This window comes from Paroedura picta, chromosome 17 (genome assembly GCF_049243985.1).
Source record: "Paroedura picta isolate Pp20150507F chromosome 17, Ppicta_v3.0, whole genome shotgun sequence".
Classification (NCBI taxonomy): domain Eukaryota; kingdom Metazoa; phylum Chordata; class Lepidosauria; order Squamata; family Gekkonidae; genus Paroedura; species Paroedura picta.
Window position 1 is genome coordinate 6954268 of NC_135385.1, and position 26477 is coordinate 6980744.

The window sequence follows — 26477 nt, forward strand, 5'->3', positions numbered from 1 at the left end:
ATTGGTGGACCTCCTGATGCCCCCTGGGTTCGGGCCACAGAGGGTTGGACTGGAGGGGCCATTAGCCTGATCCATCATGGATTCTGTTGTATTCATTTTGTAATATTTATGTGCCATGCTCCAAAATCTTTGTTTAAGATGAAAAAAATTTTCTCAGTCAGTTTTCTAGAGCAAGGAGTCGTACAGATTATGCAGTCCAATTCACAGCGGCACCCAAGAATCGCAGTCCTAAAGCATCGCTGATTGACAACTGTCCATCCTATTCCGGATTGTGGCTAGTGAGGGAGAGCTCACCTCACCCTTAGGTAATTGGTTCCATTGTCAAAACAGTTTTTCTTGTTGAGAAATCCCTCCTCGGGATTCATCTGAAATCTGTAACTTCACCTCCTGAACACGGTGTCCATAGGTGCCACGGTACCTACCAACACTTCCCTGCTGCCTGCCAAGTGTTTTGAGGGAGGGGATGGGGCCAGGGAGGGTGTCACCTTCTGCTACAGCCATTTCGTGGCTGTGCTCACTATGCTATGTCAGAATTAAGGTGCCTGCAGGCTCAAAAAGGTTGGGGATCTCAGATGAAGATTGTATCTCCAAGGATTAGAAATTTGCTGCAAACTTTCCCGGTAGAGAGGTGAGAGTTTTTGGACTCGGATCTCAGGGGATTCAAATCTGGGTCTCCCAACTTCTACTGTGACATTTGGACCTCTGGATGACACTGTCTGAGCTCTCTTCTTGCCCAGATCAGAAGTATGAGGTGCTGGCCCCAATGTGCAAGCTGTTATCTCGTCTCCCAATAGGCCTCCTGACCCAACAGCGCAGGGTCCTTTTTGCTGGTGGGTTCCGCTTCAGCCACTGCATCACCAGATTCTTGCGCTGTATTTGAGCACACATTGCTCCTACGTCATTCGCGTTTGCCTCTCGAATGGAGAAAAGAGAGTGTTAGATCTTGCCTTGTCTCCCGAAACGAGGAGGGCCTGCAGGGAAAGCATTTGGTGGAACAGACTGTTCTCTCGGGAGCCTTTTTTCTGGTCGCTTCGGGAACTTCAGTGGGAGGGAAAGTTTCAGGGGAAGACAAAGGTGCGTCATCCCATCAAGTGCCGGGGAAATAGGAATCCTTTGTGACAAGTCTGGATGGAGGAAGGAGGGGCAACACCCCCTGGAGAAAGCCTTGCAGGGGAGGCCTTGATATGGGAAGGCCAGGGACCAGAGGTGTTCCGATGGGGTCTCTGGGGAGGGGACTCAAGAGGGTGCAATGTGATCGCTCTGCCTCTGAAGCTGCTCTTTCCTCCAGGGGAGCCAATGTCTGTGATCCAGGGACCAGTGGTAATTCTACCAGGACCTGCCTGGATCTGGAAAACATTCTTCTGAAACAAGATTCAGGTGGGTTGCCATGTTGGTCTGAAGAAGCAGAACAGCATTTGAGTCCGGGGGCACCTTGGAGACCTGTGGAGCTCTTTTTCGAGAATAAGCTTTTGTGCGCATGTACAATAGAAACAGCAGAACAAAGTCTGTGTCCAGGGGCCCCTTGAAGGCCATTTGAGTTTGATTCTGAGTATAAGCTTTTGCGTGCGTGCACACCTTTAGGACCAGCAGGGCTTGATTCGGAGTAGATGCTTATGTGTGCATGTCCAACAGAAGCAGCAGGACAAAGTGAGTCCGGGGCACCCTGAAGACCAACCGACGCAAGCTTTCTGGACTCCTCACTCCATGAGCATGGAAAATGGTTGGTCTGCCCTGGTTGGTCTGCCCTGGTTTAGGCGCTGGGAGAGCTGCCAGGTCAGGGTGGGTGGGCCTGCTGCCAAATCGGGTCATGTTTCCTGCGTTGAAGTCCAGTCTATCCACAATCGATATGCTCTTTCGATCATGGTGGAAGGACCCAGGCTGCCTCATCCTAGTGTTGGCTGGGGCACATGATTGGCCAGAATCCACCGTATTGCAAGCGGGGATGCAGAGACATCTCCCCTCCCTCTGTGCAGAGATTTTAGGGCCTGGGGCACCCAGAATTCCAAGAATAAAAATTGGGCTGGGATTCATAGAAGGCACGTCACAAAACTGGCTAATGCAGCGGTTGGCTGATTGATCTGTTAGATTAAACTGGGAATCCGCTCCATCATTGCGTGAATAAGGTCCACTCAATTCTGTGGGACGCAGGCATGAGGGCTTGGAGGCATCCGGAAATGCCACCCAAAGGGCACAGGGCAAAGGGCTCTTGTGGAGGCTCTTAGCCCACAACAGGGTGGAGGGGAAGATGTAAGAACACAAGAAGGCCTACTATTCAATTAGAAGCCCTCTTCTTTACTTTTCTTCTCCTTTGTACTGAAGAAGTACAATACCCGAAAGCTTTTCACCACCCAAAGGCGTCTCAAAATGGCTTACAATCGCCTTCTCTTCCTCTCTCCACAACCCACGTACTGTGAGGTAGTTGGACCGAGAGGCTCTAAGAGAACTGCTCTGTGAGAACAGCTCTAAGAACTGTGGGTAGCCCAAGGTCACTCAGCTGACTGCGTGTGGAGGAGGAGCGAGAAATCAAACTTGGTTTGCCACATTAGAGGCTACTGCTCTTAACCGAAGGTGTCTCAAAGCAGCCTACAATCGCCTCCCCTTCCTCTCCCCACAACAGACACTCTGCGAGGTAGGTGGGGCTGAGAGAGCTCTGTGAGAACAGCTTTGAGAGTACTGTGGCTAGCACAAGGTCACCTAGCTGGCTGCCTGTGGAGGAGATGTTTGGAATCAGACCCGGTTCTGAAGATCAGAGCTCACTAACCACCACGCTGGCTCCGTATTGAAGCGGAAAATGATTAAATGCATTGAGTAGCAAACCTTGTGTCGGAAGGATGGCTCCAGTTAGGTGAGTGGAGCATCTTCTTGTTTGCCAGACAGCAGCCATGCTGTTCTGCATTGGAATCACGTGGTAAGATGTTGGGTCGGAGACCGGCTGTGTCCAACAGACTGACATTTTTTGAGAGTCAAAGCTGGGGAACTTTTGTGGAAAAGGTGACATTGGGCCGGTCACACGCCCTCTTAGCCTAGCCTACCTCCCAGGGCTGTCATGAGGATAAAAAGGACGAGAGGAGAAGGATGTAGTCCCTTCGGGTCCCCAATGGGGAGAGAAGGGGGCATCAAGAAAGTCAATAAATACGGCTGTTGGGTTTTTTCTTCTCTCGGAATTTCTCTAATCCTTGTGCTCAGCAAGCAGCCGTGAATGCCCTGACTTTCTAGGAACGGGAGGCTCCTCAGCCGGTTCTATACATGGGCTTAATGGAGGGTTATATTTAACTCTGGCAGCTTAACGGGGTCTGTTCCCAGCGGCCTGTGCTGGAGGCTTTGGCGGGAGCCAAAAAAGAAGCCGGTGGGAAAGAGCTGGGGAGGTCGATTTGGAGAGAGCTCAACCCAAGTCTTGGTGGCTGTCCGTGCCAGGCAGGGGAGGGTTAAAGAGGCCTTCGCCTAATTGGCAGAGGCCCTTGCAAAATTTGGAGAAATGGCCCTCCAGTTCCAGGTGGGTAGCCATGTTGGATAAGTGTGAGAGTTCAGTCTGGATCGCTTTAGCATTAGAGCCCCATCTGACGAACGGCACGTGGGCTCTGGAAAGCTTCTAGGCTGGTTGAGCAACTGGCGATAAGAATGCCAAACAACAAAATATTTAACATGGGGAATAAGCACTGGTGACCCTGTACTGCTAACACACACACACAAACACACACAATAAGGCGGCATGCCTTTTGGATCTATTCTTGGAGAGGTAGAATTGTATGCAGATTTATCTTCTCCATATCTTTCAGACTGGCACGGTGGGGGGTTTCTATTACTGTGGGAATGGTGTTGGTTTCCAAGATACAAAAGGGGCAGCTCTTAGGAATTTCTGGCCTGCAACTTCCAGAGGCCTTGTGACCAACTCTGGGGTCCTGACCCCTAGGCAGAGAAGCGTTGCTGAAGATGGTGGGTCCCCCTACAGTCCCCTCCTTTGACCAGAAGCACCAACTTCCTCATTTCTGCAGGACATGCCAGACAGAGCTCTTCCACCAGGTCTTGGGTGGGGGCAGTTAAGATCTGGGGCCCCTCCCCACAGCAGCCAGTACAGCTGGCTACTCCCTTCCCCCTCCCCAGGCACCATGAGCCAGCTAGTCTGGGAGTGGCAGGCTATAAATGTAATAATAAGAATAAGAATAAGTATGACCACCAGGGTGCTGGCAGTGCAGAGACTGATCACCCACCAGGCCCCCCCCTTCCGATTACCAGTACTCAGACTGGACCCAGACCCATTTGCTAATTCAATTTTGCATTTGCAGAAAACAAGACTGTCAACTGCCATGGGGAAATGCCTTTCAACGAGCCGTTAATTATGTCATTCACTTTTTAAAAAATGCCCCAAATACCTTTGCCTGCCACTCGCAGATGGCATTTCCTTCCCTACCTCCACAAACCCTAAAACGATAATAAACAAAGGATAAACAAGGGAGATGAATCACCCCTTATTAAATGATGGGTAATAAAATGTTCATTAATTGGCATTAGCCACCGGCCCCAGCATGATAAATCAAGCCTCTCTGGTATCGTTGTTTTGTCATAAACCTTGTTTGAGTCCCAGAGAGCTAGACAGAGAGCACCCGGGAATCTTCCCGTGGAAGACAATAATAAACGGGGAGAGGCAGGACTAGAAATCTCTCAACACAGGTAAGAAGAGAACAAGGGCTGTTCTCTCCCGTTCAGGACATGATTCAGCAGGTCAAATGAATCTTGGCCATCTCTGCTCCCCAGAGCTGGGCTTGAAGGTTTCCTTTCCCTCCTCTTTAGTCAATATCTTAGCTCCTTCTTATCGGCATGCTAAAAACATCTCCCAGAATTGGATCCGGGCCCTGGAAGGGACTCAGCAAAGAGGGTTCCATGGGGAGCAACCCTGGCAGTTGCCTCTCGGGCTCAAGAAGTTAAACGTTAAATGGTCCTTCACATCAGATTATGCTCCCCAAGGGAAAATAACCTGTGAGGAGGGGCTGTTTTGAGAGCCAGCATGATGTTGTGGTCAAGAGGGGCAGCCCCTAATCTGGAGAGGACCAGCTTTGATCCCCCACTTCTCCACAAGCAGCCAGCTGGGTGACCTTGGGCTAGTCCCAGTCCTATCAGAGCTCTCTCAGCCCCACCTATGTCACAGGGTGTCTGTTGTGGGGAGAGGAAGGGAAGCCAGTTGTAAGCTGCTTGGAGACTCCTCCAGGTTGTGAAAATCAGAGAATAAAAACCAACTTTCCTTTCTTAACGGCAGAGAAAAGCCGGGTATAAAAACTTCTCCCTCCTCCCACATACAGCATTCTTGGTGCTGAGAGGGATGAAAAAGAAGTTTAAAGTGCATCGCTGAAGGGCCTGTCGTGGTTAGAATGTTGGACCAACAAGAGTTTTGGGGTATAAGCCTTTGAGAGTCAAAGCTCTCATATCTGACGAAGGGAGCGTAGTCTTGTGAGAGCACACTCTCCCCTCAAATCTGGTGTTTTTATAAGGTGCCCCTGGACTCTTGGGTTCCATTGTGTAGCTTCCCCGGCCTGTCATATTTTGCCTTCTTCTGCAGTTCTTGCAAGGGGGGTTGGGCATTTTGGACCTCTGCAATTCCTCAGCATTCGTAGCACACAGAGTTAACACCCGAGTGGGTCTGGAATGGCTCATTGCATGGTTGGTCCCTGTATCCCGAATGACCCCCGGCTGAACGTGTGAATTGACATGTTGATGCCTGCAGGCAAAAAGGTCTGGGGGGGGGTCATTCTCACCTCCAGATTGCCACTTAGCCTTTGGGGAGGGAGAGACAATTTTGCCTGCTGAGCTGGCTTTTCAGAATGCTGAGGATGAACATTGGGTGCGAGGTCAGATGCACAGGCTCCGAAAGAGAGCAGGGAGGGAGGGAAGGGAGGAAAATCCACCCAGGGAGTTTCAGAGGGGCAGTCCCATTGGTCTGCAGTAGAACTATGAGAACTATGAGATCCGGGTCCAGCAGCACCTTTGAGACCCATAAGATTTTTGGGTGGTGGGGAATAAGCTTTTGAGGGTCAAGGCCTCCTTCTCCAGCAGCTTCGTAAGGGCCAACAGGACTTCAGGGGTAGAAGCCAGGCTGAGTTGACGGGTTCAGCTTCAGAAGGGGCCGGGGTCACCCAGCTGGCTGCCTGTGAAGAAGAAGAAGAGTTGGTTCTTATATGCCGCTTTTCCCTACCCAAAGGAGGCTCAAAACGGCTTACAGTCGCCTTCCCATTCCTGTGGTGTGGAAGAAGGTGGAATCGAACCCAGCTCTCCAGACTAGAGGCTGCCTCTTCTTAACAACAGCTCTATGCTGGGCTGTTGGGGAGCTCAGGCATGAAAGCTGTGCAGAGAAAGGCTTCTCCTACTCCTTCGGGGAAAGGGAATTCTTCTTCTTCTTTTTTGCCGTTCAGGTGTGTGAATGGAGCCTGCCAGAGGGAGCCTGCCACCTACTTGCAGCGCATCCCCCACCCCCGTCTCCTGCCCAGCGGATTTTGGTTCTTTCAGAAAAGAAGCTGCTTCTGCGGCGTGTGTGTTGCTTGCCTTTGGCACCGTGTTTGCTCCTTGACTGAGTCATTTGACTCCTGACACCGATGGCAAGTTGGAAACGCATACGGCAGAAGCAGCCTCTTCCAAGGAGACAGACTGGCCTCTTCTCTCCCTCCCCGTTGCTGGGAGCATCGAAATAAATATTGCCTTGCCTTCGGAACTCAAAACTGTTTCCCCCGATCGAGAAGTGTGAAATACAGGCAGCTCTGGAGCAAACCTGGCCCCCCGAGAGATGCCTTCTGGACTTCCCGCTGGCAGCCCCAGAAGGGAAAAGTAGGGCGTGTACGGGGAGCATCTGTGACCTGGCTGCGGGCCAGTTCTGAGAGAGCACCATCCGTCCCCGGCCCCTGCGTGGCTGGCAAGGGCCGTGGGATTTACAGGCACATCTCCCCAGTGGGCCATGCTCAGCTTCCTATTGTCCCCCAGAGAGCTCACTCTTGTGGCAAGTGGCAGGTTGAAAAAAACTGAACTTGGGGTCAAGGAAGGCTAATTTTATGGGGAGAAGCTCAGAGTTTTAAGGAAACTATTTCTAATTAGAGCAGAATTTGAGTCACGGAGTGCCTTTAGAAGCCAAGTCGATTTTCAGGGTATGAGCTTTTAAAGAATCAGAGTGCCCTGCCAGGTATCCTGATGAAGGTCTCTGACAAAGGGAATTTTGACACTTAAAGGAGAATAGTTGGTTTTTATACCTCTATTCCGGAGAAAGGCCTGCTCTGAGAAATGTGTTGGGCCTCAGGATGCCAGAAGAAATTGACTGGCGTTGTGAGTAAATGATTCCTTCCTGAAGGGGTCCTGTAGACCAAAATGCTGGTTTTGAGTTAAACAAACGCATGAAGGAGCGAGGCTGCACCAGATGCAGGGGAAGTCAGGTTTATCTCTGTTGATCCTGAGCACATTTTGCCCCTTAATCCAGCAGCTTTGTGCTTTAGGCTTGCGTGGATCCTTTAGAGATGCACAAGGGGCAAGAACTCAGTCGGGGAGGCCCGTGGGTCGCACCGGTGGCCCTAGACTTAATCCCCACCTCCCCCCCCCAGGCTGAGCAAGCCCAGCGCCAGTTGTAAAAGACCGTACGGGGCTGGCCAGACTGTCATTTTGTACCTCAGCAGATGGCTTCTTCGTACAGCTGCTGCAGAACACAGACTTGGGTGCCAGGGATCCCAAGTTCGGTTTCTGGTGGCAAAAATAAAGACTGCTAAGTGAAACAGCCCCTCTTCCCTTGGATGGGACCTTCGACAATTGGGGAGGCCTGTTGTAAATCCTTCGTTGTTTATAGTGGTTAACAGCCAGCGTGGTGTCATGGTTAAAGAGCAGGCGACTCTAGTCTGGAGAGCTGGGTTTGATTCCCAGCACCACCTCCACATGCAGCCAACTGGGTGACCACGGGTCGCTCCCAGTTCTCTCAGAGCTCCCTCAGCCCCAGTACCTCACAGGGTGTCTGTGGTGAGGACAGGGAAGTAAAGGTGACTGGAAGCTGCTTTGAGACACATGAGGCCTGCTTGGGCCAGTCCCTGGCCCAGTCCCAGTTCTCTCAGAGCTCTCTCAACCTCACCTACTTCACAGGGAACCTATGGTGGAGAGAGGTAGTAAAGGTGATTGTAAACTGCTTTGAGACTCCTTTGGACAGTAAAAAGCAGCATACAATAAAGATCTTCCTCTTCTTCCTCCTCCTTCTCATCTTCTTTCTCCTTTTCTTGAAATAGATCCTGAGTTGACTCAGCAAACCCCATTTCCAGCCATTTCAGGTGCCTGAAAATGGTTTTATTTATGGCCACATTTGATTAAATAACTAGCACTCCGAACGTGTAGGTTTAAATTTGGGGCCTTGTAAAATTGGATTTTTGTTTTTTAGACATGTGTTTTATCCCTATTTTAGGGGTAGCTAATAAACATTTTTAAACAAACATATGCCTACATTTCCACCCAGCAGTGAGACCCTCTGTGTGTATGTGGTCTCAGTCTTTCCACCTCCCCTACCTCGCAGGGTTGAGGTGAGAATACCAAGTGTAAAGGAGAATGAGGCGCATCACCCTGAGCCCTTTGAAGGAACGGCACGGTAAAGATTTTTTAAAAAGGAGTAGGCCATGGAGAGGTTTACAAGCTGGATGTTCTCTGAGCAGATTCTCCTGTCCATCAATGCTGCTCCTCTCTTTGAACGAGCGCATCGGGCCTTGGAGCATGTCCATCACTTCTGCGCATACGTTGACGGCAGAGGGTCTTTGGGCATCTGTGTCTGAGCCGAGACGGATTCCCCCCTTCTCCTCCTCCCTTTTGCCTTCTCGTCTGAAGGCTGCCTTTGAACAGTGAAAGGGAGAAAGCGAGAATCCTAACAGAGGAGGAGCTGAACTCACTGGCTGCACTCCTCTGGGGGAATTGTTTGGCCTTGCATTTTGATGGCCTTGGTGCTGGGAGGGGAGGGGGAAGAGGAGGGAGGGAGGGAGAGCTTGGCTCAGCAGAGACCAAATGTGAATGCCTCTCTCTCTCTCTCTGAAATCCCGAGCAACCTGGAGCTTTTGTACGACTTCACACCCACCGTACCCAAATCTGCCACTCAAAGCGTCCATTCCAAGTGTTGGGAAAGTGCTTCTGCACCCCTTTCCATCCTGGCTTTTCTCAGTCTTTCCCAAGCCCACTTTGACTATTTTATTAATTGATTAAAAACCTTTCTCAGCCACTTTCCTACACTGTGGAATGTCAATCGCTCCCCCCCCCCCCCCGCCCTCAGTCAGGTCACAGATGACTTTGGTTACCCTTCAAGGGTGACCAAAGCGATTGAAGAAATAGATAAGAATAAGGGTTTTTAAGGCAAGAGCAGAGGTGGCTTGCCATGGCCTGCCTCTTCATAGCAAACCCTTGTTGGTCTCTCATCCAAGTTCTAACCAGGGCTGATGCTGCTTAGCTTCTGAGGTGTGATGAAATTGCAAATGAAAGCTTGTGCTCAGAATTAAACTCCGTTGGTCCTTAAGCTTCTGTCCAGAATTAAACTGTGTTGGTCTTAAAGGTGTGCATGCACACAAGATCTTCTACCCAGAGTGAGACTCTGTTGGTCACATGAAAGCTTCTACCCTGACTCAAACTGTGGGCCTTAAAAGTGCCCCTGGGCTTAGATGTTGTTCTATTGCTTCACACAGCAGCCCACCTGCATCCATACTGCATTGGGGAGCCCCCTCGAGTACTTGGTGGTTGCTTAGAAGGTGTCCTTGACTCCCCCATCCCTGTTAGATTCCCTGGCCAATGTGCAGGACTTTCTTGAAGGCTGATGTAAGTTCCCGGGAGGCAAAGAAGTTTGGGAAAGCTCTGAATGAGGACTCTGTCCCGGAAACGTCTTGAAATTATGTTGACGGCTGTCCGTGGTGGGAGACCAAGCTCTGCCACAGATCTCTCTCTTTCCTCCATTCTCTCTCTGCTATGATTTATTGCAGCCTCTCCCTGCAGCAGATGGAGAGGTTCTGCTTGTCTGCACGCACTTCACGGGTATTGCATTGCAGGGCAAACAGAGGCAAGAAAAACGACAGGGGAAACAAGCTGTGTGTTTGTGAGTGTGAGTCATGGGAAGGTCTTACCATGCATGGCACTTCTGTCCCCTGTGTTGTGGCTTGGGGAAGAGCCCCCTTGGAGATGTGCATTTGGTGGGGCTTCCTCAGGGGCTCTCAGGGAAGGCGCCGTTTCTTAGCTTTGGACTGAGGAATGGAGCAGGGCTGATTCCAGCTTTTGGGAGTCTCTGGTCAGACACCCACCCACCGGTCCCGCCTCTTGCCCTCCTTTCTACCCCCCACACCAGCACACCTCTGCATGCCCATGTGTCCTTCTCCGGCTTGCAAGGCCCATCCCCCCATGCTCCGTGCTTTGTTCCCTGCACCACCCGGGTGCCTTTTCCCTGGAAGTGCCGCCCAGGGTGTGCAGCCGGCTGTGCGTCAGGCCTCTGTTGAACTCTCAACGAGCAGGCTGGCTGCTGAAGTGGCGAACAGAGCCCACGGTGCTTCCTTGCTAAAGCAAGAAGGGAAGTTGACAATGATAACTCTTATGGAACCTGGGAAGTACAAAGCATCCCTTTCCAAGGCATATCCAAGGTCACAGCAATAAGGAACACTGTGGGAGAAGAGGCCACTTTGGGCCTCTGTCCTGGAGAAAATTCTGGGCTGCATTCAGCACCGCACAGATGAGTGTGTGTTTTCTTGTTCTAGCAGTGGAAATGCCCGTCCTTCTGATGGACAGATCGTGCCCAGCGGGCGAGAGAGACATCTGTCTCTGGGTGCCCCATGTTTCTGCAGGCCAAGCCTAGATGCCTAGGGCAGCTGCCTCAGTTTCCCCAAAGCCGGTCTGGCCCCAGGAGAACCTAAATTTCTTCCTGAATCCCACCCACCCGTGGTCTTTCCGATGCTGTTTTCTTTTCTCTCTGTCTCTGTCTCTGTCTCTCAACAGGTATTAATTGTTGCGACGTCTTTTTTGGGGGAAAACCTGCACCGGATAATGAAAGTTTATACACTGCTAATGAATTGCAGTCTCTCAACTGTTTTCCGATAAGGGCTTATAATTTACCATTTGAGAGATTAATTTCCTGGTGGGGTGGGGGTGTTAGCAGATCCTCCTTCCCATAACGCTGCCAGGCCGATATTTCCTGCCAGCTTTGCTGGGGCTCGTTTGTTTTTAAGCTGGGCTTTTTTTGAAACTTAAAGGGTTTGCTTTATTTCAGAAAAGAAAAGGATCTGATAGAGAGGTAGAGCTTGCATTTGCGAAAGCTGGAATTCCTTATCTAGATTTCACAGCGGAGCTAATCTCCGCTTCGTGGTAACGAGAGACAGTGGCAGCTTTCAGAAAACAAACAGGAAAACGAAACCCTAGCATCCAAGTCTGCTCTCTCTTTTTCTGGCGGGGCGGGGGGGGGACAGTGGAACATTGCTGCACTGAGTTTTGGCTTCTTCCAAACTTAAAAAGGGGACATTGGACAGATTCCATGGAAGAGAGGCCACGAACCCTGCTGGGTAAGCCAAACTTCCATGTTTAGAGGCAGTGTACCACTAAGCAGCAGTTGCTAGGAGGTGGGCAGGAGCAGAGGGAGGTTTTCCTAACTGAGGGATAATTGTGTGGTGGCTAAGGTCACCAGCTTCCTGGTCACACCTGTAGAGTCCTTGTTAGGACAGTTGGACTCCAGGTAACCAAGTTGCCCTGGAGAAAATGGCTGCTTTGGAGGGTGAACTCTGTGACTGTGTCCCTGGGGGAGGCCTCCCCTGTCCTCCCTCTCGTTCCCTCCCCAAACCCCACCTCAAATCCCCTTTCAGCCATGGAGGCTTGCTGAGTGACTTTGGGGTGAGTCTCATGCCCTCAGCCTATCCTACCTGTCAGGGTTGTTGTGAGGATGCAACAGCGGATAAAATGGAGGAACAGTGCAAGCCAAGGTGGGTCCCCACCGAGGAGACAGGTAGGTATCAATGAAGTAAATGGTATCAATGAAGCAACAGCCATAATCATTATAAAAGTAATGATAATAACCTTGAAATAGGGGGGGCAGATGGGGAAGCAAGCCAAGCTGAGAAGCTGTGGAGGCTTTCTGTGCCACAGGGACTGATTGGCTTGCACCAGTGAGAGGAGGAGACTGGGGACTCTGTGCTTAGTGGCCCCGGTGAAGAGGGAGCGTCCAGATGAGGAAGAAGAAGAGCTGGTCTTTATACCCCGGTTTACACTACCAGAGGTCTGCTTGCAATCACTTTCTGAGAGAGCTCTGAAAGGACTGCTCTGCGAGAACAGCGCTAACAGGACTGTGACTAGCCCAAGGACACCCAGCTGGCTGCATTCTATGCCTGTGGAGGAGTGGGGGATCAAACGCAGCTCTCCGGATTAGAAGCTGCTGCTCTCAACCGCGACACCAAACCGGGGAGCCACCAAGCGCAGAAGCTGCAGACCAGAGTGTTTTGCAAAGCAGAGAGGGGTGGAAAACGAGGACCACATCGAATAAATTTGGGAGGTATGGGAAGCCGGCGGTCCTTTGGAAGCTGCTCCGTGAGTGGCAGGCGCTGCAGAGAGGCTAAATCGTTTCCTTGGCTTTGTTCTCCCTTAACAGAGATCTTGTGGAGATATTCAGACCCTAACGGTTCTTTTTTGGGCGATAAATCAAGGTAAGACTGTCAGGACGGAAATGTTTGTGAACAAGCCGATGGCCTCGCTTATCAGGAAGGCTGCATCAAAACTCTCTTGCTTTTTTTGTGTGCAAAGGGTGGTATTTTAAATGTTTTTTTCCCTCCCTTTTGGTGGCGAAGGAGAGTTTTACCCATATTGCGGACCACCAAAGCCACAAACCAGTGAGTTCTAGATCAAATCAACCCTGAATTCCCCCCAGACGATCCAGTGAGCAAACTATTGTACTTTGGCCGTGTTACGAGGAGACAAGAGTCACTGGAGGAGACGATCACATTGGGAAAAGCAGAAGGCAGCAAGTTTCGAACCTTCTTGTCGAATCACACGGAGGCGCAGAGCATGATGGGAGTCGTAGTTTGTGGGAGCGAAGGAAAGGCGTATTTGGCGAGTACCCAATGTACCTGTGAGGAATCTCCGCTTATTCTGCTCTCAAAAAACATTTTTTATTTCTTAAAAGCACATCTCAGGCACTTTCTCAGCCCCAAAGTGTTTCCGAGTCCACTTTCCTCGCACATCTCCTTTGGAAAAGAAAAAGCTGCATTGCCGACGAAGAAAGCCTGCATCTTGGACACAAAACAGTCACGAGGACACACTGAGAGCTTTCTCCGAGGCCGTGAGATGAATAGCTGAGCGGGCCGACGGCACAACGCACACCCAGAAGTCAGTCCCACGATGGAAAGGCGAAGACGGGGGACAGAGCTTGCGGCTGACCCCTCCGACGGAGCATTGGCCAGGCTGCAAAATCAAGCTCCTTGCAACCGAGTAAAGGCGAAGGTTTCCCTTGACGGCAAATAGCAACTGGAGTAAGAGGCATCGTGCAGCTTGTGAAAGAAGGGGGAGCAAACTCAGCAGTCAGTGAACTCACAGATGTACTGTCAAGGTGCAGAGGACTTCGGGTGGCCTCAGCGAGGGAGAAGCAGAGGTGGTTGGCTATGGCCTGCTTCCACAGAACTTCCCACCCAAGTACTCTCCCTGCTTAGCTTATGAGATAGGATGCGGTTGGGCTAGACTCTGCTGCCTTCTTTCCCCCGGAGCAGAAATAGGACAGTGTCCACCTGGCACAAAGACTAGAGTGGCTGCCTGAGAGCCAGTGGGAGGGCGTTCCAGAGGCCCCACCACTTGGGGTTTAGAGGGCCCGGTTGGCGTAGAGATTAGAAGAGCAAAGAGGTTAAAAAAAGAGAAGTCGCTCCCCTCTGCACTTGCTAACTAGGTGCAGCAACCAAAGGGAGGGAGGATAAGAGGACGAAAGCATGAAGGAGCTGAAGCCAGGCCAAAGCGGTTTGCCCAAAGTCGTCAACCAGATGCTTTCTCAGCCATCCTCCAACACCTGTAGTTCAGGGGTACACTACCTCTGGAGCTGGAGGTTCTTTTTAGCCGTTCTGGCTGTTAGCTGTCACTTTCCTTCTGCTCCTGAGCACATTTGCCTCCCTCCCTCCCTCCTTCCCTCCCAGCCCACCTAAGCCAGAGGCAGTGAAAGGCACAAGTGGGTTTCCAGAGGCTGTGACGAAGGCCTTTAACGTGTTCATCCTGGACAAGAAGCGCTACGAAGCTGTTTTGCCTGGGAGGGCGATCCAGGCAGGAGAGGCAGCCAGGGAGACCAGGCAGAGCCACGCAAGAGAAAGAGAGGGGCTGAGTTAGAGCCTCAAAGCTCACAAGCCGGACTAATAATGGGGGAAAAGCGAGAGGGCGCCCTGCGGCTCGAAGGAAAAATCCCGGTGAGTCCTGACTGATGGGCCTTCATTTGGTTCTCTGAGGACACCGCCCGCCCCGCCCGCAGCTGCAGAAGCCGGCTTCTCTCCGCAAGCTCCCTTCCCAACGTGAGTCTCAAATCATGGGAGGGACCCGGAGCTGCTGACAGCCCTTTCCAAAGCTGTCTGCGAGGCACTTGTTCCCCCCCTGCCTCTTCCGTTTCATCTCTTGCCTTTGGGGCAGGCTGCTTAAAAACAACCCCCCACAGAGGACCATGAAGGAAGCCCATGGAAGGAGGCTGCGTTGCCCCAGGGGCCTGCATTTGTCGACTGTTTCCCAACCCATCAGTCCTGGGGACCCAGCGCAAAACACCAACTCCGCACCCGGTTGCTCCAGAGGAAACGCTTCAGGGATGTCGCCTCCTTGGCAGAAACGCCCCACATTTTGGGCTCGGAGTGAGGGGCGGGAGAAGAAGATGAGAAGGAGAAAACAGGCCCAGTGCAGATGACGCCAAGGAGAAAGCAGAGAGAGGGAGAAATTTAATCTGCAGTTAGGCGCCGCTCAAACGAGTTAATTCCATTAGCCAATTAATAACGCAGAGAGTTGGAAGCAGAGGCTGAGGTCTCCCGAGAGGGAAGGGTGAGCCAGCACTGCTGTTCAGATCTGGTGTCTGCGGGAAAGCTGTGGTCCGGGAGGGGGAGGGGGTCAGGCTGCCGTGGGCCTGCAGTCCCATCTGGGGGTGGACGGCAGCCTTCCTGTGGCAGGCGGACGGTCAAGTGTCGCATGGCAGGAGAGCCGAAACGAGTTTGGCTGTGCTTTTCCCAAATGCCACCCTTGCCAATCGATTCCCCCCCATGCTCTCAGCTTCCCCTCATCACTAGTATCCGGCAGCCCTTGTATCCTTTGAATGGATCCGCTTGGCATCTATGCATCTGGCGCATGAGTACCCAGTCTCTGGCCGACATGCTGTGAGACAACCCAACCTGGGTGGTCCGGGCAAGCCCGAACCCACCAGTAGGATGGGGCCTGGCCAGCACTTGGAATGTCCCTTGTGTGGCTGCCGGACCGTCCCAGGGTCTCCCGACCATCCGGCATACGTGCCATACACTAAGTGAGTAAGTAATCCTGTGATACAGCACCTTTGCAGAATGTTGTAGGTTGTGTAGGGTGTGTAGGCAGCCCGACTCCTTCCCACAAGCATGAGGCATGTGTTCCATGGGGTGCTTTTGGCCCACACCTGCCCATATTGTCTGCGTACTGGTTTGGAACATGCAGGGAAGACTTGAGTTCCCAGCCCCTGCTGAGCAGAACTGGGCCTGCTGAAGCACTTGGGCAGGAGAAACAGAGTATTGTTAGCCTCTTTTCTACTCAGTTGCTCTGGGTGAGCTGGGATGGGGGCCTGGGTGGTGAAGGAGGAGGAGGAGGTCTGGTTTCTTGTACCCTCCTTTTAACTAACTGGAGAAGTCCCAATGTGATTTTCATTCACTTGCCCTTCTTCTCCCCACAGCAGACATCCTGAGAGGTAGGTGGGGCCGAGCACTCTGAGAGAGCAGCTCTAATAGGACTGTGACTAGCCCAAGGTCACCCAGCTGGCTGCATGTGGAGGAGGACCGGGGTATCACACCTGGTTCTCCGGATTAGGGTCTCCCGCTCTTAACTACGACACCCTGCTCCAACCCGGGATCAAACTCAGTTCCACGGAGTCCCCTGTCCTTGGCCAGGATCCCAGTGGTGGGTGAGTGACCCCCAATCCTGTTCTGCCTCCCCCAAATCAAGGCCAGACCCTTATCTGCTTATCTGGGCCTCCTTCATTTGGGCTGGGACTTGAGCCTGGCTGCTGTGGCTTGATTAACCGCTTTGTTGATTTCGGTGGCATTCCAGTGGCGTTTTGGTGAGCGCTTTTTAAAAAATTTATTTCAAAGAGCCTCGTTTCTGGAAGCAGTTTCCGGAAGCTTCCAGGCCTCAACCAGAGGGATGGCAGTGCGGAGGCCAAGCGCACAAATTCAGAGCAAGCTTGTTATCTCTGGCTGATGGAGCTGACAGTCCGACCGAGGAACATCGCCCGCTGTAAATTACGCGGGATAATCGGCAAAGGATTAGGCTGGGAGATGCTTCTGGGACCACCTTCTGCTTTGGATTTATTTATTTTGTGATCGCAGCCCTGCTATTTTGAATTCTCCGGCATTTGTTGTTGCCCTCTGTGTTAGCTTCATCCCCGGGGTGGGGACGAGGGAGAAGAGCTGTGCTCGGAACTCAACACTGAGAAGGTGGCATCACATAAGACATCGAGGCCTCTTAGCATCCGATGATTTGAATGGGGGGACACAGCCATAAGGGAAAACAAAGCTGATCCTGCATCATTTCCAGGTGCGCCGTCTGATTAGGACAACGGTGACTCGGGAAAGAGCTATGCCAAGGGGCCGTTGTGGAGAAGGCCCTTCTCCTGGCAAGTATGGATTTAACTTCTAAAAACAAAGCCATCTAGAGCAGCGGATGGTTATTACAGAGCAAGTTTGCCAGGTCTCTCCCTGGGGGAGTGGGGGGTTACCAGATCCAGGCCGGGAGACTCCTAGAGATTTGGGGAGGGAGCCTGGGGAGGACAGTGGCCTCAGTGGGGTACAAGGTCATCCCGAAAAGCATCCATTTTCTCCATGGGAACTGATCTCTGTGGACTGGAGCTGTGAATTCAGGGGATTCCCAGGTCCCACCTGGAGGCTGGCATCTGTAACATTATAACTACAGTGCATTATTGGGTGCGATGGGGAAGCCATTTGATATAGTTTTCTTTCTTTACTTAATTTCTATCCTACCTTTCTCCCTAGAAACCCAAAACGACTTATGCCGTTCCTCTTTTCTCCATTCTACCTTCATAACAACCCTATGAGGTAGGCTGTATGCATGCGCCTGGCTCAGGGTTACCCAGTGAGTTTCCACAGCAGAGAGGGGATTTGAACCCGGCTCTTCCAGACCACCAATGGGCCAAGTTAGGTGTCTATAAAACCCCGAGTCCACCAGCTCAGGGCTTTTGGGAATCTGACCCTCTCACTGTCTCTGCGTCAGAGTGCCAGGTCTTTAGCTCCCCCTGCATCTTTGTTGGGAGTAGAGGCAGCTGTGGGTCTTTGGGCCCTGCTTGAATAGAAGCAGGGCACGCCAAAGCAGAGTTACACCATTCTAAACCCATTAACGTCAGCTGACTTTTGGAAAGCTGTAACTCCTTTAGGATTGAGCAGAGGGACAACACAGGTCTCAAAGATAGCTTGACTCTCTCCCCTCAGTAGCTGTCCCTGGTCCTGAAACGGATTCACTTTGTGACTCCGCCGTCGCTCAAGATTTATTTCCAATCCCGCCTGTTTTCGGTAGATTAGCCTTCAGTTTTGTCGCACCATAAAGCATCCCTTTCAAAAAAAAAAAAAAGAGAAGTCATTTTGAAAAAGCCCGAATGAGATGTTGGAGGAATATTTTATGTCCAGCAGCTCTTCTTTTAATTAAAACCCGGCCCCTAATTGGAATACTTCCTTAACTATGCAAATATATATGGCTCGGAACAGGCCGTGAATGAATTCTTTGGACATTTTAGTGATTATAATAGTTTAATAGAGCACAGAGAATGGAACTAAAATTGGCAGCCTCTCTTCTCTTTGTCTTTCTCCCCCTGTCATTGTTCTTGGTGTTTCTCTCCTCATCTGGCAACGACGGCTGTCAGGAACATTCTGCGCGGATGCCGTGAAAAGCGAAGGAAATTACTGCTGTGAAATTTTGGGGGATATTGCGGCACAGTTGGAGGGTTGATGTGACAGCTTCCTTTCCGAAGGGAGGGCACAATGTGGATCTGAGGTGGCTCACATCTTTCAGGAGAGGAGTCTGAATGGGACCCTTGGCCATCCATGGGCAGGAGGGTGCCTGTATGTGATCTGAAACTAGAGGCAGGTAGATTGATCCTTGGAACAGGCTGATCTTTGGAACAGCTTAGCCAGCTCTCAAAGGACGTTGAGAGGCATGCGTGGGAAACCACCAAGCAAAAACTGGGTTGGCCTGTGGAGGAGGAAAATGGCAGACTACCTCTGCTTGCCTCTTGCCTGGAATGCCTCATGGACAAGCTCCAGTGAGTCAATCGAGGCTCAGTGACCCTTCCTTCCTCTTCTTCCTCCTCTTCCTCTTCTTACTCCTGGAGAGAAGATGACTAAGAGGTGATAGGATAGCCACCTTCAAGTACCTGAAGAGCATCACAGACGATGGAGCAGAGTTTTTTGTTGCCCTAGACGGTCAGTCCAGAACCAGTGGGATGAAATCAAACAAGCTAAAACCTCCGGAAGAAGTTCCTGACATTTAGAGCAGTTCCTCAGTGGAACAGGCTTCCTTGCGAGGTGGTGGGCTCTCCATCTTTGGAAGTTTTAAAGCAGTGGCTAGATCTGACATAAATGCTGATTTTGTGAACTGAGGCAGAGGGTGAGTGAGGGGGGGGGAAGAAGGGGCTGTGCTGGTGCTTGGCTCTTGTGGCCCTTTCTTGCATGGCCAGGGAAATGCCAATTGGCAATTTGGGGTTGGGAGGCAAATTTCCTGACCAGGGATTCTGGTTTTTTTTTGGGGGGGGGGGAGCATCATCTGGGCATGGAATTGGTGTCACTGTGGGGGGGGGGCAGGTAGTTGTGAATTTCCTGCATTCTGCAGGGGGTTGGACTAGATGACCATGGAGGTCGCTTCCATCTCTATGATTCTATGATTCTTCGTCGTCATCCTCTTCCTCCCAATGCCCTTCACTGATTTTGACTCTTTACTGCTCTTTGGATTCTTTAATTTTGTGACTTCATTGTTTTATCCTGATGAAAGTCACCTTGAAGAGCTCAGAAAAGTGGGCACAAATATATTTCAGTCATGAGTAAATGTGCAAATAACTTTTCTTGGACACTCCACTGGTCATCCGAGCACCCTTTGGGGGGTGGAAGGTCTCTGTGGAGTTCAGGGGATACTGGAGCAGCTTTTGTTGTCTCTGGAGAGCTCTCCTGGGTCCCAATTCTGACTTAGTTGCATTTGAGTGAAACGGGTGGGAATCCTCCGGTTTAATTGAGCAGCACCAATGACCTTGACAACTTATTTTCCCCTCCCATGCCGGAACAATAATAGACGGGCGCTCGGAGAAACAAAACAGCTCTCCCCTCCCAAAATTAATGAGATGAGCGTGATCAAAGAGAAAGAAGCCACCGAGGGACAGCTTCACCACTCCTTGCTCAGTCGAGCCTGTGACGGAAGGGTAGCCTTGTGGAAATAAAGGCGCCCGAGAGGCAAAGGAAGGGAGTGCTCCAGATTCCCAAGTCTCTGTGCTAAGTTTTCCAGTAGCATCAGCTCTGAGCGCCCTTCAAGTGTCACCACAGCTGTCAGCTGCACGCGACTCTGAACACGTCGCCGTGTGGATCCGGGACGGCTGATGCGCAGAAAACCTTTCCGTTTAGCTCTTTTTGACCTGGAGCCTCTTCCCACCTTATGTGTTTCTAGGCACCCACCTGAACTGTGCGTCACCCAAGTGAGAGTTCGTAGGCCTTGCGTGCTGGATGAATATAAGTGGCAAAGCAGTAGAACAGGCATGCGGCTGACGGTGGGAACTGCAAGGATTGGAAAGGTCATCTAACCCTGACCTGGGTGGCTCAGAACAGCCTAGCCTTGTGAGATCTAGGAAGCTAAGCAGGGTCAGCCCTGGTTAGGACTTGGATGGGAGACCTCCCAGGAAATCCAGGGTTGCTATGCAGGGGCGAACCACCCCTGTTTATCTCTTGCCCTGATCTGGATGGCCCCAGTCTAGCCAGATCTCAGAAGATAAACAAGGCCATTGTAAGCCACTTTGAGACTCCTTCGGGTAGTGAAAAGCAGGGTATAGAAACCAACCCTTCTTCTTCTTCAACCTACCTTGCAGGGTTGTTGTGATGATAGAGGAAGGACGGACCCCGTATGAGCAGAACAAAGAAATGAGCAGGGAGGGAGCTCCACATAGCCAACTATGACCAACTATGACAAAACGCTCCTACGTTGCCATGTTTCTTGACGTGACGCCCACTTGGTTGTGATTGGTGCCAGGGACTCTTACCAGGAGGGTGGCTGTCTTTCAGGAATGTCACCCTGAAGCAGTGGCTGGTCGGGGGAAAGGGCGCCGTGTGATTCCAGGGCTGGAAGGAGGGTCAGGGTGTATTTCGCATCCATGCACCCCCTGCCAGGGAGAGCTGCTTTTTGCCTGTAGAAAATGAGGATGAATGTTTGCCACAGTGGCCCACCCCTTAGGCACAGAGACGGATGATGGTTTCGCAGGGAGGTGGGATGTGAGGAGACCTCATTACCCACGACGTGCATGCTTGCTTCCTTTGCCTCAGCCCTGGCCTCTGCTTTTAGGCCACACAGAAACCTCCTTGTTTGCAGTGGGAGGAAGGTAAACACAGGGCTGACTCACCTGTGACTGAATCGTTCGTTAGCTGCTACTCACTGCTACCTCCTCCCTGTTTGGAGGCACTATTTTTGCGCTGGCTGAGTGATACAGTCATAGAATTGTAGACCTGGAAGGGTCCCCTGAGGCCATCTAACACACCCCTTCACAATGCAGGATCAGGCTAAAATCAGAATCACAGAATCACAGAATCCTAGAGTTGGAAGGGGCCACACAGGCCATCTAGTGCAACCCCCTGCTCAACGCAGGATCAGCCCTAAGCATCCTAAAGCATCCAAGAAAAGTGAGTATCCAACCTTTGCTTGAAAATGCCAGTGAGGGGGAGCTCACCACCTCCCGAGGCAGTCCATTCCACTGCTGGAGAACTCTGATGGTGAAAAGAAAATCTTAATATCCAGCCAGTGCGTTTCCACCCATAATTTAAACCCATTACTGTCCTGTCTTCTGCTGAAAACAGAATCTGCTCCCTGCCCTCCTCCAAGGAACTGCCTTCCAAACAAGTTTGGTCTCCCCCTGATCATCCTCGTCACTCTCCTGTGCACCCACACTGTTCTGTCCAGGCAGGAGGTCCCAGGTCAACCCCTGGCATCTCCAGTTAGTATTTCTTGGGGGGAAAAATTAATTAGAAATTTTCCATAATGTTTTCCAGTATAGGTCGGCAAAGGAATTTCAACAGGTCTGTCAAACATAGCAAGAACTGGCTATTATGCAATATATAGTTTAAATAACTTTTATGAGTATTAACAGTTCTCTGTCTCTCGCTCTACATCTGTCAGTCTATCCGTCCATCCATCATCTCTCCCTCCCTCTGTCTGTCAGTCTAGCTGTTTGTTCATCTCTCCCTCCATCCCTCCATCCTTCTACCCATCTGTCTGTTTGCCTGCCGGCCGACCACCCAACCACCCATCCGTCCATCCGATCTGTCTGGAAAAGGGGATTCGGTTTCCTCTACAGCAATTCAGGGCCTTTGAGGGACTTTGTGTGGCTCTCCTTTATGTGTCTCTGATGACGGGAGCGTCAACTCCTGGAAGTTTATCCCTTGAAAAGCCCTTCTGTTCTCTTCAGGGCTGCTGGACTCATTTCGGTCTCTCTAATTCATAGTTCTTTTGTCCACTGTTGAGAACGCCTCCCCCACCCCCCATCGTGCCACGCCGAGCATTTAAGGCGAGTCTTTCCCAGCGCTTAGCGATTCATGTTTCGATGGCTAGGAGCAGAAGCATTATTAATGCCTCCTGTATCCTAGGAATATAGGAAGTCGTCTTTATGCCCCAAGATAGCCGACGTTGAGGAATGGCATGAGTTGCTTTCCCCCTCCGGGGTGACTGGTGGTGCTGTCCTAAACAGAGCTGCTCCCTTCTAAGCCAATTGACTCCAGTGACCTTGGAAGGGCCTGGCTCTGCTTAGGATGGCGCTGCTTGATCCAATTGCTGAGCCTTGTCACCTTTGGACACAACAGCCTGTGATGCAGATAAGAGCTGTCGGCCGTTAAAAGGGCCAGGCGGCAGATGATGTGAAAGACCAGCTTTGCCCGAGACTCTGGAGAGGCCCTGCCTGGCAGAGGAGACAGTTCTGGCTGTGACAGGCCAGGAAGTCGAGGCCATAGAAAGCATCAGAAAGCCCCAGCATTAAGCGAGTCGCTGATGTGAAAGACCTCTGCCCACACTCCAGGGAGCTGCTGCGGGTCAGGTGGGACACTAGAGCAGCCTGGCCTTCGTTGAGCCAGTGGCCTCAGATCCCATTACAAGGGGAGGGGGCATGGCTCCGTGGAAAGGCCTGCAGAAGGCCCCAGGTTCAGTCCCCAGTGGCATCTCCAGTCAAAAAGGACCCGGGAGGAGGGGATGGGCAAGCCCTCTGCCTGAGATCCTGGAGGGCCACTGCCAAGAGATGAGGATGCCCTTAATGGGCAGAGGGTCTGATTCAGCAGGAGGCCGCTTCATGTCTTGCACTCTTTGAGAGGTGCCATGCTCAGTGGCAGAGTCTCTGCTTGGCACCCAGAAGGCTGCCCAACAACTCCAATTAAGAGAAGCAAGAAGGAAGTTATTGGGGGGTGTTCCAACCTCCACACAAGAATGACCTTGATCAGCTCAGGCGAAGGCAGGTTGGTTTAGGGAGAGGGCCTGTGGCTTAGTGGCAGAGCCTCTGCTCCACATCCAGAAGGCCCCTGGTTCCATCCCCAGCAGCATCTCCAGGTAAAAGGACCAGGCAGGAGGGGATGGGAAAGACATCCGCCTGACACCCTGGAGAGCAGCTGCCAGTCTGAGTATACAATATTGGCCTTAGAATCAGAGTTGGGTCACAGAAGCCACCAACCTCCTGCTCAGTGCAGGATCAGCCTCAAGCATCCACGATGCACCAACAGAAGTCAGCGTCATGGGTTCGTTCAAACCAGCCTCCCATGCAGGAGTGTCGTATCCCAGTAAATGTGGGTCAATCTCTCTCAGACTGTGCTGTCTGGAAGCTCCCCAGCCAGGCCCTGCCGCAAACCCAACTCCTGGCCAACCGGGCTCTCTGCTGCTCCAGCCTCGGCTGTTCGGCATCTGTCTCTTCCCCTTGCTAAAGTCGTTTACAAGCTGTCCGTTTGCTTTCCATTTTGTGTGTGAATAAATCCGGGAGTGTTTGGCCAAGCAAATAAAAGCCCATTTGGCATAATAAAGGGAAGAAAGGGGGGGAGAGAGAGAGAGAGAGAGAGAGAGAGAGGGCTGGCTTTGCATCTACCACGAAGCATTCACAGGGAATACAGAGTTTAAATACAGGATGTCACTTCCGATACAGCCATTGCCCTCGGCCGGCCGAGCAGCACGGGGCAGCTGGCTGCAAATTCCTCGCTAAACGGGAGTGGCCTGGCGCAGGTCGGCACTTCCTTCTGCCTGACTCCGCGTGCGCACGGAGGGAGCGGAGCGTGTTTCGGTTCCCAGCGCCACTCTCATTATGCACCAATGCATTATTGGTGTGTGCAGGCTTTATCTCCCCGGGCAGATGGAGGCCCGGCAGTGCTGCGGAAGCAGTGGGTGATGGATTTCGGACGGGCGGCGTCCTGTATATATATATAAAGGAGCGTTTCCAAGGTTTATTTTCTATAGAGCGGCAATGGGGTCTGTCGGCAAACAGGCCGGAGATCTAGTGAGTGGGTAATGAATGGTGCAATTTCGAGCCGGAGTCTGGAAAGGTCTTTTTTCGAAGGATCGGAAAAATGGGTTGCTGCCGTTTCCCTCTGAGCTAGACTCAGGGCTCTTGGCAGGATGAGACTCCGGAGTAGGCAGCTGGCTTAGGATGGGGGGGGGGGAAGGAGGTGAGAGTTCAAATGGGGGTCCAAAGTAGAGGCTGTGATCCTGCATATCTGTTCTCTCTAGCGTCACACGGATGGGAAATAGCTGCTCTTGAGGGATTCAGCAGCAATGCAGGACGAGCCTGTCTTGTGGGGCTGCCCCCCCCCCCTGTGCTGCTAGATTTGGTCTTGTTGCTATTCCAGCCTGCTTGGCAGGGCCCAGCAGAAAAGAAGCTGGAAGCCTCGCTGGGTAATTATGCTGGCTGGCTTGCTCGCAGGAGGCCCAGAGCTCTCGCCTCGGCATTGTCAGATCAGAGGAAACCGTGTTGCTGGGGCCGGGAAAGGTTTTTCTCGGAGGACCTTGGGAACGGGATGCAGTCAGATCAGCAATCTCGAGCTGCAGAGGGAGTAGCAGCTTGGCTCGGCACAAAGCAAGCGGTGACTCTCAAAGACGCAGGCTGAAATAAATGTGATTTTGCTTGAAGGCAGTGCTGGACTTTTACAAAGCCCTGGGAGGACCGGGTTCAAACCCCCACTCTGCCAGGGGAGGAAGCGGGGCCGGTCAGATACTTAACCTGTACCCACCGCCCCGTGTCACAATTCCAAAGGTGCCCAATGGCTCAAAAAGTTCGGGGACCCCTGGTTTAGTGAGCTGCCTTGTGAGATGATTATGTCCCATCCTCCACACAAACATTTTGGGGGCCCCTCTCATCCAGGCATTTAATTGTATTGGATTTCCCCTGTTGATATTTGAGAATTGACTCTTAAATGCCCTTTCTGGCTTCCTGCGGGCTGGCTCTGTCTCTCCCAGGACGAGGTGGAGGCCCTGCTTTGACTCAGAGCGCTTTGATTGGGGAGTGTGCTTCTGGATGATTCCCCCCTCCTCCTCTTTGAAGGTCCCGCTTCCCCATTAAGACATCCACCTGCGTCCCTGCAGCTGTGACATATCCTTCCTGAGTGACGGTTTCCTTCTTTATTACTTTGAAATGACTTCAGGTATTGCTTTAAAGCATCCCAGCCAAGATGCCAAGGAGCACGGAGGGAGAAGAAGGGAGCCTGAGTTTGCTTGGTTGTTGTCCGGCTTCCCTTAGGAGGTGTAGGTCTGTACAGTCACCACATTTCTGCAGTGAAGATGCCCGAGATCCAGCGGTCTTATGGGCAGACTAGGATCTAGGAGCCCCAGGTTCGAATCTCCCCACTCTGCTGCAGAAGTTCGCTGAGTGGCCTCAGGCTGGTTGCTGTCCCTTGGCTTAATCTACCTCACAAGGTTGTTGTGAGAACAAGACAGAGGAGAATAATGCGAACTGCTTTAGGTGCCTTAGGGAGAAAGGGAGGCGTAAATAAATGCGGAATGGAGTGGAATTGATGCCTCCACATGAAGCCCATGGGGTGACCTTGGGTCAGTCACAGTTCTCCTCCTCTTCCTCCGCTTCCTCCTCCTTTTCAGGCGTAGCAGGTTGGGTATCTTGGAAGACTATGGGCCAGTTCCGAAAGAACTACAAATGTTTTTAAAATGGTTTCAGCAGCCATGGGATGGAAGTGTGCCCCGGTTGCTGGTGGTTAGGCCCTGTACTTGTTGCAAAGGGAGAGCCGTGGGTGGCTTCCGTTGCCTTTTGCATTCTCTCTGGCTGTTATAGGTGGAGCCGATGGGTGCAGGCAGGGACTCAGAGCCTTATCGCTTCCCTCGGAAACACTGTTGTTTCTCCGCATCCAAGCCAGGCTGGATTCGAACTCTGAGCACTCGGCTGCCCTTCCTGAACAGGAGGGATTTGGGGGAAGCTACGGGTGGCTCAGACTCCCAACTGCCCCTGCCGTTTCCACCTGAGCCTTCCTGCTTTGAATCTCTCTCCTCCCATGTCCAAATCAAAGCCACGACGCTTTATCTGTCTGTGCTCTCTCTGTTACCTTGCGGCACGTTCCCTCCGCAAAACGTGCACATTTTTTGACGCCCTCCATAAATCCGCTCTATACCCCGGGTAGGTTCTCCCTATAAATAATGCACCCCGTACATATAGATTGCGCATAAACCTGCTCCGCGTGCGTCGGCAGCGACACGAACCCACAAATCTGGCAGGGAAAAGCGGAGTGCGGAACCCGTTGACAAAAACATAAAAGAATCTAAAAAAAGAACGAAGCCGGGAAGAATGGCTGCTTATACCTCCCACTGGCTGTCAAAGGAAAGTTGGCAGTCCTGTACTGCCCCGTTGAAATCGAGATTTGAAATGTGCCCCATGAGTGTGTGTGTGGGGGGAGTGTTTTGTGGGCTTAAGGATATCGTGGAGTGCAAATGTCCACATCCCTAGCAGCCCGTCTCAGGGGGCCTTATTGGGGGATTCTTCTTGTGAGGGAGTAAAAGATATCGGGGTCGGCAGCTCCATCTTAAGTGCTGGTGTACACAAGCTCTGTGTTGTGCAAATATAGAGTATCCTG

General features: G+C 51.8%; 1 protein-coding gene across 5 annotated transcripts in view; it reads left to right on the forward strand.

Moving 5' to 3' along the window:
• GRIN2A (glutamate ionotropic receptor NMDA type subunit 2A) overlaps positions 1–26477 on the forward strand; it is a 118343-nt gene that overhangs the window by 20931 nt on the left and 70935 nt on the right. The window contains exon 2 of one of the 5 annotated variants that reach the window (XM_077316288.1): positions 158–305. The exons of the other annotated variants lie outside the window; for them this stretch is intronic. The gene's annotated coding sequence lies outside the window, so the exon portion shown is untranslated. The remainder of the gene's footprint in view (positions 1–157; positions 306–26477) is intronic. 5 annotated transcript variants of the gene reach the window in all.